Raw genomic sequence first — 12593 nt, forward strand, 5'->3', positions numbered from 1 at the left:
AATTGCTGATAGTGAAGCTGGAGCAGTCATTTCCCAAAGTTATTTGTTAAGTGAGGAGTGAAAAACAAAAGCAGTTTTTTCAGTGAGGGGATGGGTGGGAAGGGAGTAGGTAGGGCTGTGGATTTATTGCTCTGCAAAACTCAAGTAAACAGCCCTGAGGTTCCTTATAAATACCAGCCCAAATCCCATGCACTGCTTTAAAGACGTCTCTGAACGGGATTAGCAGAGCTAGGTGAAAATGTTCAAACATTTTTTCAATGGAAAACAAGGACAAGTTTGCCATAAGGAAGCATGGGGCGTGGATCACTTGCTAGGGCACCTGGGTGGATGTCACCTAATCCATTCCCTCCCACTGCAGGGACAGCAGGTGTGGAGATGTGTTTGTGCAAGATTATTATTTAGAGAGGCTCCCTCATAAAGGATTATAGGAATTCTGAGCTGGGCCCTGAAAACAGAGGGTGAGAACACAATATAGCTGTCTACAGCAGATACTCACTGTTTTGTTGTTTAATGAACTCCAAGATCATTCCACGGTGTCAGAAGTGCTGAATGAGAGACTGCAGTCATTTTGAGGTTAACTCCTGTGTTTGAAACTGAAAGCAGAGTCGCCAGGACCAGATGGTCTTCACCCAAGAGTAATGCACCTTGGAAAACATAATCCCAACTAAGGTCAGGCTTGACAAAGCCCTGGCTGGGATGATTTAATTGGGGATTGGTCCTGCTTTGAGCAGGGGGTTGGACTAGATGACCTTCTGAGGTCCCTTCCAACTCTAATATTCTATGATTCTATGATTCAAGAAGAAAAATTCACAAGCACCATTTTATTCCTTTCTCTTCTTTTCACCAACTGCCTGCCCATCCCATGCACATGCAGTAGCCTAGTATATTTTACACCAAGATATACTTTCCAATGTGATAATCTATTGTTAAGAATGAAAGTCCTTTTGTATTTGAGAGCTCTAAAGACATGTCTAGTTCTGCCATCCCCACAGATCCCTCAGAGCAGATTCCTGCCTTAAAGGTCCAATAGCAAAAGGAGAGTGGTTTTGGTTACAACTTTCCTCTTTTGAAAAAAATAAAATGAAATAGTGAAGTGCCTACCTCTCCTTAGCATTACAACTCTAAATCAAACATTATGTGACAAGGAGATTAGCATCTATTACTCTCATCTACGCACTCAGCATGATCCAATTAATACAGATAAATGTTAGTCCAAACTCTGTATTTGCACAAAACTTCTTCTGATTATATGCCACTGTTTTCTGAATGAATTGCAATTTTTTTCATCGCTTCAGTTATGAAAACATCCCTGCAGTGCATCTAAACTTTAATTTCAGTCATTCCAATTGTTCCAGAAACAAGAAGTAACTTTTATAAATCCCAAATCTAGAGTAAATATAAAATACATATTTTAAAGATGACTTATCTGGATTATAAATTACATTCGCACACAGCAGATTTGTGTACTCACCTCAGAACTCTCTCAGCAGACACAAAAAAGCCCGCCAAAATCCGTTGGACTATAAAAAGCAGGTGTGGGCAAAGGGCAAATGTCTGAACAAGCACTCAGGAAATGTGTGAAGGAGGGGACTGAAGGTGAATGAAAGAAAATGCCATCAGTGTGTGTGAGTGTGTGTGTGTGTGTGTAGATTGCACCCTACCCCATCCTGGTTCCCAGAATCCACAGATCCCCAGGATTTGTACACAGGTGTACATGACTACCCAATGTGCAGGGCAATGATGAATTGTCTTAATGCACAATCTCCCCCATAAGGATAAGGATGAGTGAGCCCTCAGAAGTGGTTAAGCCTTGGCTCTGCAACCATGGAAATGTCCCAACATCTAGGGGGTCCTCCCACAGATCTCAGGGCAGCTGTTGGAGTGGCAGTAGTCCCTCACACTCTTGCCTCAGGGCTTCCAGTGTCCTTATTCCCCTTATCTCAGGGGGTAGCCAGAGTTATGCCTCTCTTCCAGCTGCCTGGTATGATAGCCTGGGCCCTCCCGCCCCAGCAGGCTCCAACCCAGGGCTCTAGGAGTGGAAATGACATCAAGGAGTGCCCTGAGGCTGCTTCCCTGAACCACTTCCCACCTCTTTCTTTCCAAGTCCAGGGTGCAGTCAAAGTGTCACTAACTATCGAGCAAAAGATGGAGCGAAGAGTTCCCTAATCCTTAAAGACAAACTAGTCCCTCAGCAGGGACTCCCGCTATACCCTTACTCAGGTAAGGGTACATGCACATCTGCAAATTCCTACATTTCAAGGCCAGAAGGGACTACTGAGGTCATCTACTCTGATCTGCATGAAAGCCCAAACGATCTCTCGCAGCAATTTTTGCATCAAGCTGATAAGTTCTGGTTGAGCTGTAGCATCTCTTGAGAAAGACGTCCAGGCTCATTTTAGTGATGGAAAATTCAACACATTCCTCGGTAATTTGTTCCAAGTGTTAACTACCCTCACTGTTAAAAACATGCACCTGATTTCTATTCCAGTGGTTCCCAACTGTGGTCCACCGCTTGTTCAGGGAAAGCCCCTGGCGGGCCGGGCCGGTTTGTTTACCTGTCGCGTCCGCAGGTTCGGCTGATCGCGGCTCCCACTAGCCATGGTTCGCCGCTCCAGGCCAATGGGGGCTGCGGGAAGCGGCACGGGCCAAGGGATGTGCTGGCCACCCTTCCCACAGCCCCCATTGGCCTGGAGCAGCGAACTGTGGCCAGTGGGAGCCGCGATTGGCCGAACCTACAGACGTGGCAGGTAAACAAACCAGGCCGGCGTGCCAGGGGCTTCCCCTGAACAAGCAGTGGACCACAGTTGAGAACCACTGTTCTATTCTGAATTTTTCCATCTTCAGATTCCAGGCTATAGGTCTCATGATTTTTTAATCCTCTACTATCAGACATCTTTTTCTCGTGTATATACTTGAAGACAGTGACCAAGTCATATCTTCCCATCTATTGGCCTCTGTACCAGTTAGCAGGTGGGACACTAGGATGTAGAGAATGTTTTATAATAACAATTCTGTAAATACTGCAGCTAATATAGACACTGGTGTGCTGCCTAGTAAATAGGGTTTTATGCAAGAAGCACCCATGTTCTGTGACCTAACAGCTTGTCATTTGATTTCTAGGATAAATTTAACATGTACATTTTGAGTTGGATTTTTTTCTGGCTCATGCATCAGCAAGAGGATTATTACCTGAATTTTGAGTGAAAACATTTGTTGCCAAAGATTCATGAAACAGCAAGCGCCCAGCTTGACTTTCAGAGTTCATGCTGAGTTTGCAGAGCACCTGGTTACTTGTAGACAGAACACTTTTTCACCAGTCATTGAGAGATACTAAATATGGAGTCTGACCCTTTTTAAAGAGTCATTTGTCAGAGTTTGAACCTGTATTTCATTCAAGGGCTTTATAATAGGACTTGACAATGAATAAGGGTTGCAGAATCAGATAATATCTTGGCATTAAATTCTATTATGGGGAGGAAGGAGGCTGTATAGGTAAAGAAGGCTATGTATTGCTGGACATCATCTTTAGTTAGGTAGCAAGGTAGCCTGTTTCCTCTTGTTTTTTCCTACCCCCCCCCCCCCAGATGTTCTGGTTTAACTTGGATTTAAACTTGGAGAGTGGTCAGTTTAGATGAGCTATTACCAGCAGGAGAGTGAGTTTGTGTGTGTATGGGGGTGGGGGGGATGTGAGAAAACCTGGATTTATGCAGGAAATAGCCCGACTTGATTATGTAAAGAGTTGTCACTTTGGATGGGCTAGCACCAGCAGGAGAGTGAATTTGTGTGGGGGGGTGGAGGGTGAGAAAACCTGGATTTGTGCTGGAAATGGCCCACCTGATGATCACTTTAGATAAGCTATTACCAGCAGGACAGTGGGGTGGGAGGAGGTATTGTTTCATATTCTCTGTGTATATATAAAGTCTGCTGCAGTTTCCACGGTATGCATCTGATGAAGTGAGCTGTAGCTCACGAAAGCTCATGCTCAAATAAATTGGTTAGTCTCTAAGGTGCCACAAGTACTCCTTTTCTTTTTGCGAATACAGACTAACACGGCTGTTACTCTGAAACCATCTTTAGTTGACCACTTAATGGCCAATGCTGCAAGATACTGTGATTCTTGATTCTCATCAATTATACAGCAGAATCGGACTCCCAAAGAGGGCAAGTAGTCATAGAATCATCGAATATCAGGGTTGGAAGGGACCTCAGGAGGGCATCTAGTCCAACCCCCTGCTCAAAGCAGGACCAATCCCCAATTAAATCATCCCAGCCAGGGCTTTGTCAAGCCTGACCTTAAAAACCTCAAAGGAAGGAGATTCCACCACCTCCCTAGGTAACGCATTCCAGTGCGTCACCACCCTCCTGGTGAAAAAGTTTTTCCTAATATCCCACCTAAACCTCCCCCACCTGTAGTCACCTGTTGTTCAGATTTTGCTTATCTTTTATTGTTCAGAATGGTCAGCAACAGGGTTACATGACAGTTGGGAATATTTCAAGCAAGTATACTAAAGCCCTAGATTTATATAAAATCCCAGTATAAGTGAGACATCCTGGTGGACATTGCATTTATTCCCCTAAGTACCCAACTGTCCAGCATAACAATGGGCCATTTAGGAAAACAGCTGTCAGAAATAAGTTATTAAGAAATGAAACACTGATTCATTTTAAGGTTATTTTTTATTTTATCAGTTTGTTTCTTCAAGAGAAAAAATGTCAAATTTCACAACATGTAAAATAACTCATTTCTTCTCAGCAGTGGGTGAATGCATCCTCTTCATCAGAATTTTTGGTACTTGTGTCTCTATCAAGCAGAATTTATCCCTATATAACCCCTCCAGGATGCACATGCTCCCTGGTAGAGCTTCCAATACAGCAACCAACCTTGTTTAAAATCACTCCAATTAAATGGACTAAACTGTTTCAGCTATAGTTACATTTGGTTCTTTCTAGTATTTTCTTTTAACACACTTTGTTGGGAAAGGATTAGTATCAGATGGAAATCTTTATTTTAAGGCACAGAAAGGAAAGAGCAGTCATGATGTTGGATTGCACTTGGATTTATAATAAGAAGTAATGGTAGACCTTAGCTTGACATATGTTTTGGCCAAATCAGGCCATGATGATTCACTCTCTGTCCTTTCTTTCTTGCTCTCTCTCTCTGTACAAATTGCAAGGCCAAAGTGCTAATTATCACAGGCTGTTACTAGACAGAGTCTGTGCTAAGGAGTGATAAGAACTTTGATAAAACAATGCTGCTCTTCGAAGCAGCCCACTGATTCTCTCACCCGTTGCGTGTTTTATGATGTTTATTTAGATTTCTGTATAACAAGAGAGGGTGGGAGAATTGGATTGACTCTGTTACACCCTGAAAGTCATGAAATTGTTAAGTAAAAGAATAGGTATATAAATGAAATGTAAGAACGATGAGTGCATGTGAGTGAGTGTTTGAAATAGGTAATTAATTGGTTAGTCGATGGTGCCAGCCTAAGAATTACGACTCCAGTATCAATGGGCCGAAGAAAGTGCAGAGTGGAGATAACTGGACGACCCCCAGAGGGCAAACCAGAATCCACCCAATTGCATCAAACTTGGGAGGACAGAAGAACTGAAAAACAGCCGTCATGGATGTGCCATCTGCTGATTGAGCTGATTAATGGTCATACATCAGCATGATGAAGCAGCCTCCATAGACTTGTATTAGACCAAAGACCTATAAGAACAGAACCGAGGGACTGAGTTCTTCAAGTCTGGTTCTGCGACCACTCTCCAAGAGCATCAGATGCGCATCTGACAAAGACTCGGTTCCACCCTTGTGCCCAGGTCACCTGGCCAGTGACTTGTCACGAGCAACCTTTAGGCTGGTAACTATAACAACTTTGCAGAACTTGTTTGAATGTGTTTGTGTGAATGAATAGTGATAGCGATTGCATTCGCTGATTTTCTGTTGTATTTACAATAAACACGGCATTTTGCCTTATCCCTTGTATAAGATCCTATTGGTATTATTTTATTAGTGTAACAATGAAAGCTGAGCTTTTGATGGGGATCCTATGGAAATTTGGCACCCAATTCAATGTGATTTAGGTGCCTAAATCCCTTAAGTCCCTTTGGAAACCCCAGTCTAATGCATTCCTCCCCACATGCAAATACAGGTCTAGATGCTGAGCTCTATTTTGCTGCTAAGCAAGGCGGGGAGGTTAGGGTCTCTTCTTTCCCACCAAGTCTTGATTGTGCAATGAATGCAACACGTATAGACAGGGGAAATGCAGGGCTGCAAAATTCCAGAGGGAATGCTGGGAGAAGGGCTGACCAAAATTTGTCCATCAAAACTTTTTTTTATTAAAAATAAAGTTTTTGAAAAAACAAAACATTTCATGGAAAAGCTCTGCTTTCCTAGAAAATTTCTGATTTTTCACCAGAATGCTGAAAATATGAAAACTGAACATTTTCATCAAAATGCCAACGATTTCCCAGTTTGCAGCCAAAACTATTCAGCCAGCAGCAGCTTTTGGATGAAATATTCATTTTTCAGAATTTTGATATTTTGGTCAAAAAATCACCAGTTTTCTGCTAAAAAAATTACCAGAAATTATATGCGGTTTTTTCCATCTTCACAGTCATTTTCTGCTGAAGGGGGCAGATTGCCTCCTAGGACTCCCTGGTGCTCAGGGATCTAGCACTCCAAACTACACTCTTACAGGGGGTGCAGCCTATTCCCCTCTCAATGTCTGGCCCGCTGGGTTAAAAAGGGCCAGAACCATGGCAGGGGTAGAACCACCGCTGTGACAATAGTGCTCAGTTTTGAACGTCTGCAGTAGTGCTGAGCAAATTATGCACAGAAGGTAACATATTTGTATCTTTTTCTATTGGTGAATTATCTGAGAGCATTTCTCACTTTTCAGAAATGTACTCACTATTCAGAGTTATTTTCCAAATAATGGCAACAAAACAATTCTTGGCTGTGAGCTATTCAGTGTGAGTAACTGACATTTGATATTTGGGCTGCCCTGGTTAGAATTGTTTGGACGGATAAGCATTCTGTCTTGATGGGGTCCCGGGTTCAGCAAACCATCCCTATTCTACAAAGCACTAGGGTTCACTAAAGTCTAAGGAACTTAAGTATAGTCTTAAATTTTGCTGAAGAGGGATGGCCTTTGCTGCATTGTGTCCTAGATGATCATATCATTTGACATCAGGTTTCTGGTGTGAATATTTTCATTTACTCATTCAAAATTTGCTTTCCACCAATATTCTGTCATCTTTGCTTACACTTTATCATTTCCACTAACATTGCTGATAGTAAATTAGTTCACTGGATACCTAATGAAAGTGAACACAAAATGGACAAAAGCACAACCCTCCTTTATTCATTTTTTTATTCAAGTCAATATTTATTGAAAAATTATTGGTCCATGTGACCAGTTGTAGTTTCTACTCAGGTCATTTCACTGGCAATTTGCCTGGGTCAGGTGTTTTGAAGTATCTGTTTCAGCCTTTGGGCCATCTTCAAAAATGTCAAAATTGTACCATTCCCCCTTTCTCTCCCTCTCTTTCTCTCAGATTCTATATTAACTAATTAAACCCTTCCCTTTCTTCTATATTGGTTCAGGTTTCCTGGCTCCCCTTGTCTCCTCTCTCCTCAGAAGGAGTAAATTTAAAATTCCCATAACTATTAGATCCAGTGTTTGATCTCAGAGAGAGGTTAAGGGGCTCATATTATTGTTGACTCATATTTAGTTTGTGATCCGTTCTAACTCCCAGATCCCTTTCTCCAGTTCTCCTTCCTAGCCAGTCCTTTCCCATTTTGTGTGTGTGCAACTGATTGCTCCTTTGTAAGTGGAGTACTTTGCATTTGTGCTTCTTGAATTTCATCCTCGTTATTTCAGACCATTCCTCAAGTTTGTCCAGATCATTTTGAATTTGCATCCTATCCTCCAAAGCCCTTACAACCCCTCCCAGCTTGATATTGTCTGCAAAATGTATAATTTTACTCTCCATGCCGTTATCTAAATCACTGATGAAGATATTGAACAGAACCGGACCCAGAACTGATCCCTGTGGGACCCCACTCTTTATGCCCTTCCAGCAGGACTGTGAACCACTGATAACTACTCTCTGAGTAGGCTTTTCCAACCAGTTGTGAGTACACCTTATACTAGACTCATCTAGGCTGCTGTTTATGAAAAGGCCATGTGAGATGATATCAAAAGCCTTACTAAAGTTGAGATGTATTGAGATATAGCAAGTGTGATGGGGCAAGGCCAGATGGCTATAGAAAAGTAGTGGGAGATAGATATATTAGCTCCAGGCTAAACAAATCTCTGGTACCAGGATAAGTTAAATGGCAGCTGCTCCAGGTCAATTAAGACACCTGGGGCCAATTAAGAACTTTCCAGAAGGCAGGGAGAGTGCTAGGTTGATTGGGACACCTGAAGCCAATCAGGGGCTGGCTGAAACTAGTGAAAAGCCTCCCAGTCAGTCAGGTGGGTGTGCATGTCAGGAGCTGTGGCAGGAAGTTGTGTTGTTGGAGAGACTGAGCAGTACACACCATATCAGGCACAAGGAAGGGGGCCCTGAAGTAAGGGTGAAGTAGAGTTTGAGGAAGTGAGGGCTGCTGTGGGGGAAGTAGCCCAGGGAATTGTACATGTCATGTTTCTAAAAGGTCAGCCTCCATAGCTGATACTATTAGGGTCCCTGGACTGGAACCAGGAGTAGAGGGAGGGCCTGGGCTCCCACCCCTTTGCCCCCGATTAATCACTGAGACTGGGAGACAACAGAGACTGTGCAAGGGAGGACAGCTTCTCCTCACCTCATGATGAAAATGGCTCAGTAGACTGTGACCCTTGTCTCTAGAAAGAGAAGGGTTATGTGGAGGGTCACATCTAGCCTCTGAGGCTAGCGAAATCTGCCAGGAAACGCGGGACCCATGGAGGCAGGGACAGAGCTTTTTCACACAAGAGATAGTCAAGATAGCTGCTATGGCAGGGCGGCTTGTACAACCTGGGAAGCAACTGGTGCCTGCCACTGGACATGAGGTTCTGATCCTGTCTGGCAATCCCTCTGTCCTTTGGCAATCGTATCAAGTCCCTACTTGTGACCCACCTGGTCACTGTGCTGCCAACTAAGAAGAGTGAAGCAACTTGCAGCATTTCCCATTGCGTTGTTTATTGGCTGACTGAAGGGTTGACGAAGATAAAAGCATCCCAAGTCCTGGAATGTCTGCAGACAATGGATCTGTATGACCTGACGCTCCCCCGTGCCCTCGCCCCATCTCCCCTCTGCCATCCACTCCACTTCTGAGACACATCACCTGGATCAGCCCCCAGGTCCTCTCGCCTCGGGCACAGCCCAGCAGCAGTGGCTCCCGGGAGAGCTTGCAGTGAGCTGCTATGAACTCAACTACCCATAGTGGAAATTTCTTCCTGAGATTAAGATCATAGAGTCAGAGCGATGTAGGGCTGGATGGGCCCTCGAGAAGTCATCAAGTCCAGCCCCCGGTGCTGAGGCAGGACCAAGTCAACCTAGACCCATCCTGACAGGTGTTTGTCCAACCTGCTCTTCAGAAACACCAATGATGGGAACGCCACAAGCTCTCCTGGAAGCCTATTCCAGAGCTTAACTACCCCTATAGCTAGAAAGTTTTTCCTACTATCGAACCTAAATCTCCCTTGCCGCAGCTCATGTCCATTATTGCTTGTCCTACCTACAGTGGACATGGAGAACAACTGATCACAAGTCCTCTTGAAACAGCCCTTAATAGACTGTTTACGCCCTGAAGCATGGGAGTTTCTAGCTGCTTCCCAGAAGTTTGGGTATTATTCCACTTTACTATGGTCACCGGTTCTCATTATCCTGCTAAGATCTTAGCTCCTTGGTAATATCCAGTGGCAAGGAGTTCCACCAGCTAGGATCACCTGGGTATCAATTCCCTGCTGTTGCAGGAGCCTCAGGCGTTGGTGCATCTCAGACCCTCCTATTCTCTGCCTGTGGCACACAATAGTTTGCTCTCCGGAGGGCTGTAATACTTTGGTCTGTTCTGGTTGCTGAGGTGGTGCTTAGTGGCCTGTGAGATGCAGGAGGTCAGATTAGATGATCTTGGGGTCCCATCTGGCCTTAAATTCTATGGCCAGGTGTACACTGCAAAGTTTTGCCGGCATAGCAATCAGAGGTATGAAAAAAGAAAAACACTCCACAGCCGACATAGCTGAGCACCCCATGTAGACACAGCTATATTGAACACTGTCAGCTTAGCCAAGGTTGTTCAAGGATGTGGCATTCCTATACTGAAAGAAAAACCTCCTTCAGTTAGCATATGCTGCATCTACACTAGGGTACTCTGCTGATAACCCTAACCCTAGCCCTATACGGGGATAGCTGTATCTGCAGAGCCCACGTAGTGTAGACTAGCCCTATGACTCTACACTGCAAAGGAAATCTCCTGAAGCCGACTTTCAGAGCCCAGGTTAATTGACTAGGGCTCATGGGTCTCAGGCTGCAGGGCTAAAAATAGCAGCCTAGACGTCCCCGCTCAGGCTGGAGCCCGGCCTCTGAAACCCGGCAAAAGGGGAAGGACTCAAGTCTGGACTGCAGCCGGAATGGGAAAGTCTAGACTGCTGTTTTTAGCCCCACAGCCCGAGACCCAGAAGCCCAAGTCAATTGATCCACACTCTGAGACTCAGCACAGGTGTGTGTGAGGGGGGTGTCTTTGCAGTGTAGACGTATCCTGTGGCTTTAATTGTATCTTGCATTAAAAAAAATCAAAATGAAAAATTCTGTTTCTTCAGTTCAGAACAACTTTTCATCTCAAAATGTAGGTAATGCAGTATTATAGTAATTAGGGCTGTGAAGCGATTAAAAAAATTAATTGTGATTCATCACACAGTTAAACAATAATAGAATACCATTTATTTAAATATTTTCAGATGTTTTCTACATTTTCAAAATGTATTGAGTTCAATTACAACACAGAATACAAAGTGTACAGTGCTCGCTTTATATTTATTTTTATTGCAAGTATTTGCACTGTATAAAACAAAAGAAATAGTATTTTTCAATTCACCTAATACAAGTACTGTAGTGCAATCTCTTTATCATTAAAGTTGAACTTACAAATGTAGAATTATGTACCAAAAAAACATTCAAAAGTAAAACAATGTAAAATTTTAGAGCCTGCAAGTCCACCCAGTCCTACTTCTTGTTCAGCCAATTGCTCAGACAAACAAGTTTCTTTACATTTGCAGGAGATAATGCTGCCCGCTTCTGGTTTACAATGTCATCTGCAAGTGAGAACAGGTGTTCTCATGGCACTGTTGTAGCCGGCATCACAAGATATTTACATGGCAGATGTGCTAAATATTCATATGTCCCTTCATGCTTCAACCATGATTCCAGGGGACATGCGTCCATGCTGATGACGGGTTCTGCTCGATAACGATCCAAAGCAGAGCAGCCCAACGCATGTTCATTTTCATCTTCTGAGTCAGATGCCACCAGCAGAAGGTTGATTTTCATTTTTGGTGGTTCGGGTTCTGTAGTTTCCGCATCAGAGTGTTGCTCTTTTAAGATTTCTGAAAGCATGCTCCACAACCCATCCTGATCAGATTTTGGGAGGCACTTCAGCTTCTTAAACCTTGAGTTGAGTGCTGTAGCTACCTTTAGAAATCTCACATTGGTACCTTCTTTGCGTTTTGTCAAATCTGCAGTGAAAGTGTTCTTAAAACAAACAGCATGTGCTGAGTCTTCATCCAAGATTGCTATAACATGAAATGTATGGCAGAATGCGGGTAAAACGGAACAGGGGACATACAATTCTCCCCCAAGGAGTTCAGTCACAAATTTAATTAATGCATTGTTTTTTTAATGAGCATCATCAGCATGGAAGCATGTCCTCTGGAATGGTGGGCGAAGCATGAAGGGGCATACAAATTTTAGCATATCTGCCACGTAAATACCTTGAAATGCTGGCTACAAAAGTGCCATGCGAATGCCTGTTCTCACTTTTGGGTGACATTGTAAATAAGAAGCCGGCAGCATTATCTCCTGTAAACATAAACACACTTGTTTGTCTGAGCGATTGGCTGAACAAGAAGTAGGACTGAGTGGACTTGTAAGCTCTGAAGTTTTACATTGTTTTGTTTTCGAGTGCAGTTATGTCACAAAAAAAATCTGCATTTGTAAGTTGCACTTTCACAACAAAGAGATTGCATTATGGTACTCGTCTGAGGTGAATTGAAAAATACTATTTCTTTTATCATTTTTACAGTGCAAATATTTATAATCAAAATAATAGGCACTTTGATTTCAATTACAACATCGAATACAATATATATGAAAATGTAGAAAAATATCCAAAATATTTAATACATTTCAGTTGGTATTCAATTGTTTAACAGTGCAATTAAAACTGCGATTAATCGCGATTGATTTTTTTAATTGCGATTAACTTTTCTGAGTTAATCACGTGAGTTAACTGCGATTAAGCGACAGCCCTGATACATGCACCTCATGCGCGTGCGCACACACACACACGCACACACCCCCATATCCATACACATTCACACACAGAGCAGAGTGCACCCCTCCAGCAGGGGGCA

The sequence above is a fragment of the Caretta caretta genome, chromosome 23 (genome assembly GCF_965140235.1).
Source record: "Caretta caretta isolate rCarCar2 chromosome 23, rCarCar1.hap1, whole genome shotgun sequence".
Classification (NCBI taxonomy): Eukaryota; Metazoa; Chordata; order Testudines; family Cheloniidae; genus Caretta; species Caretta caretta.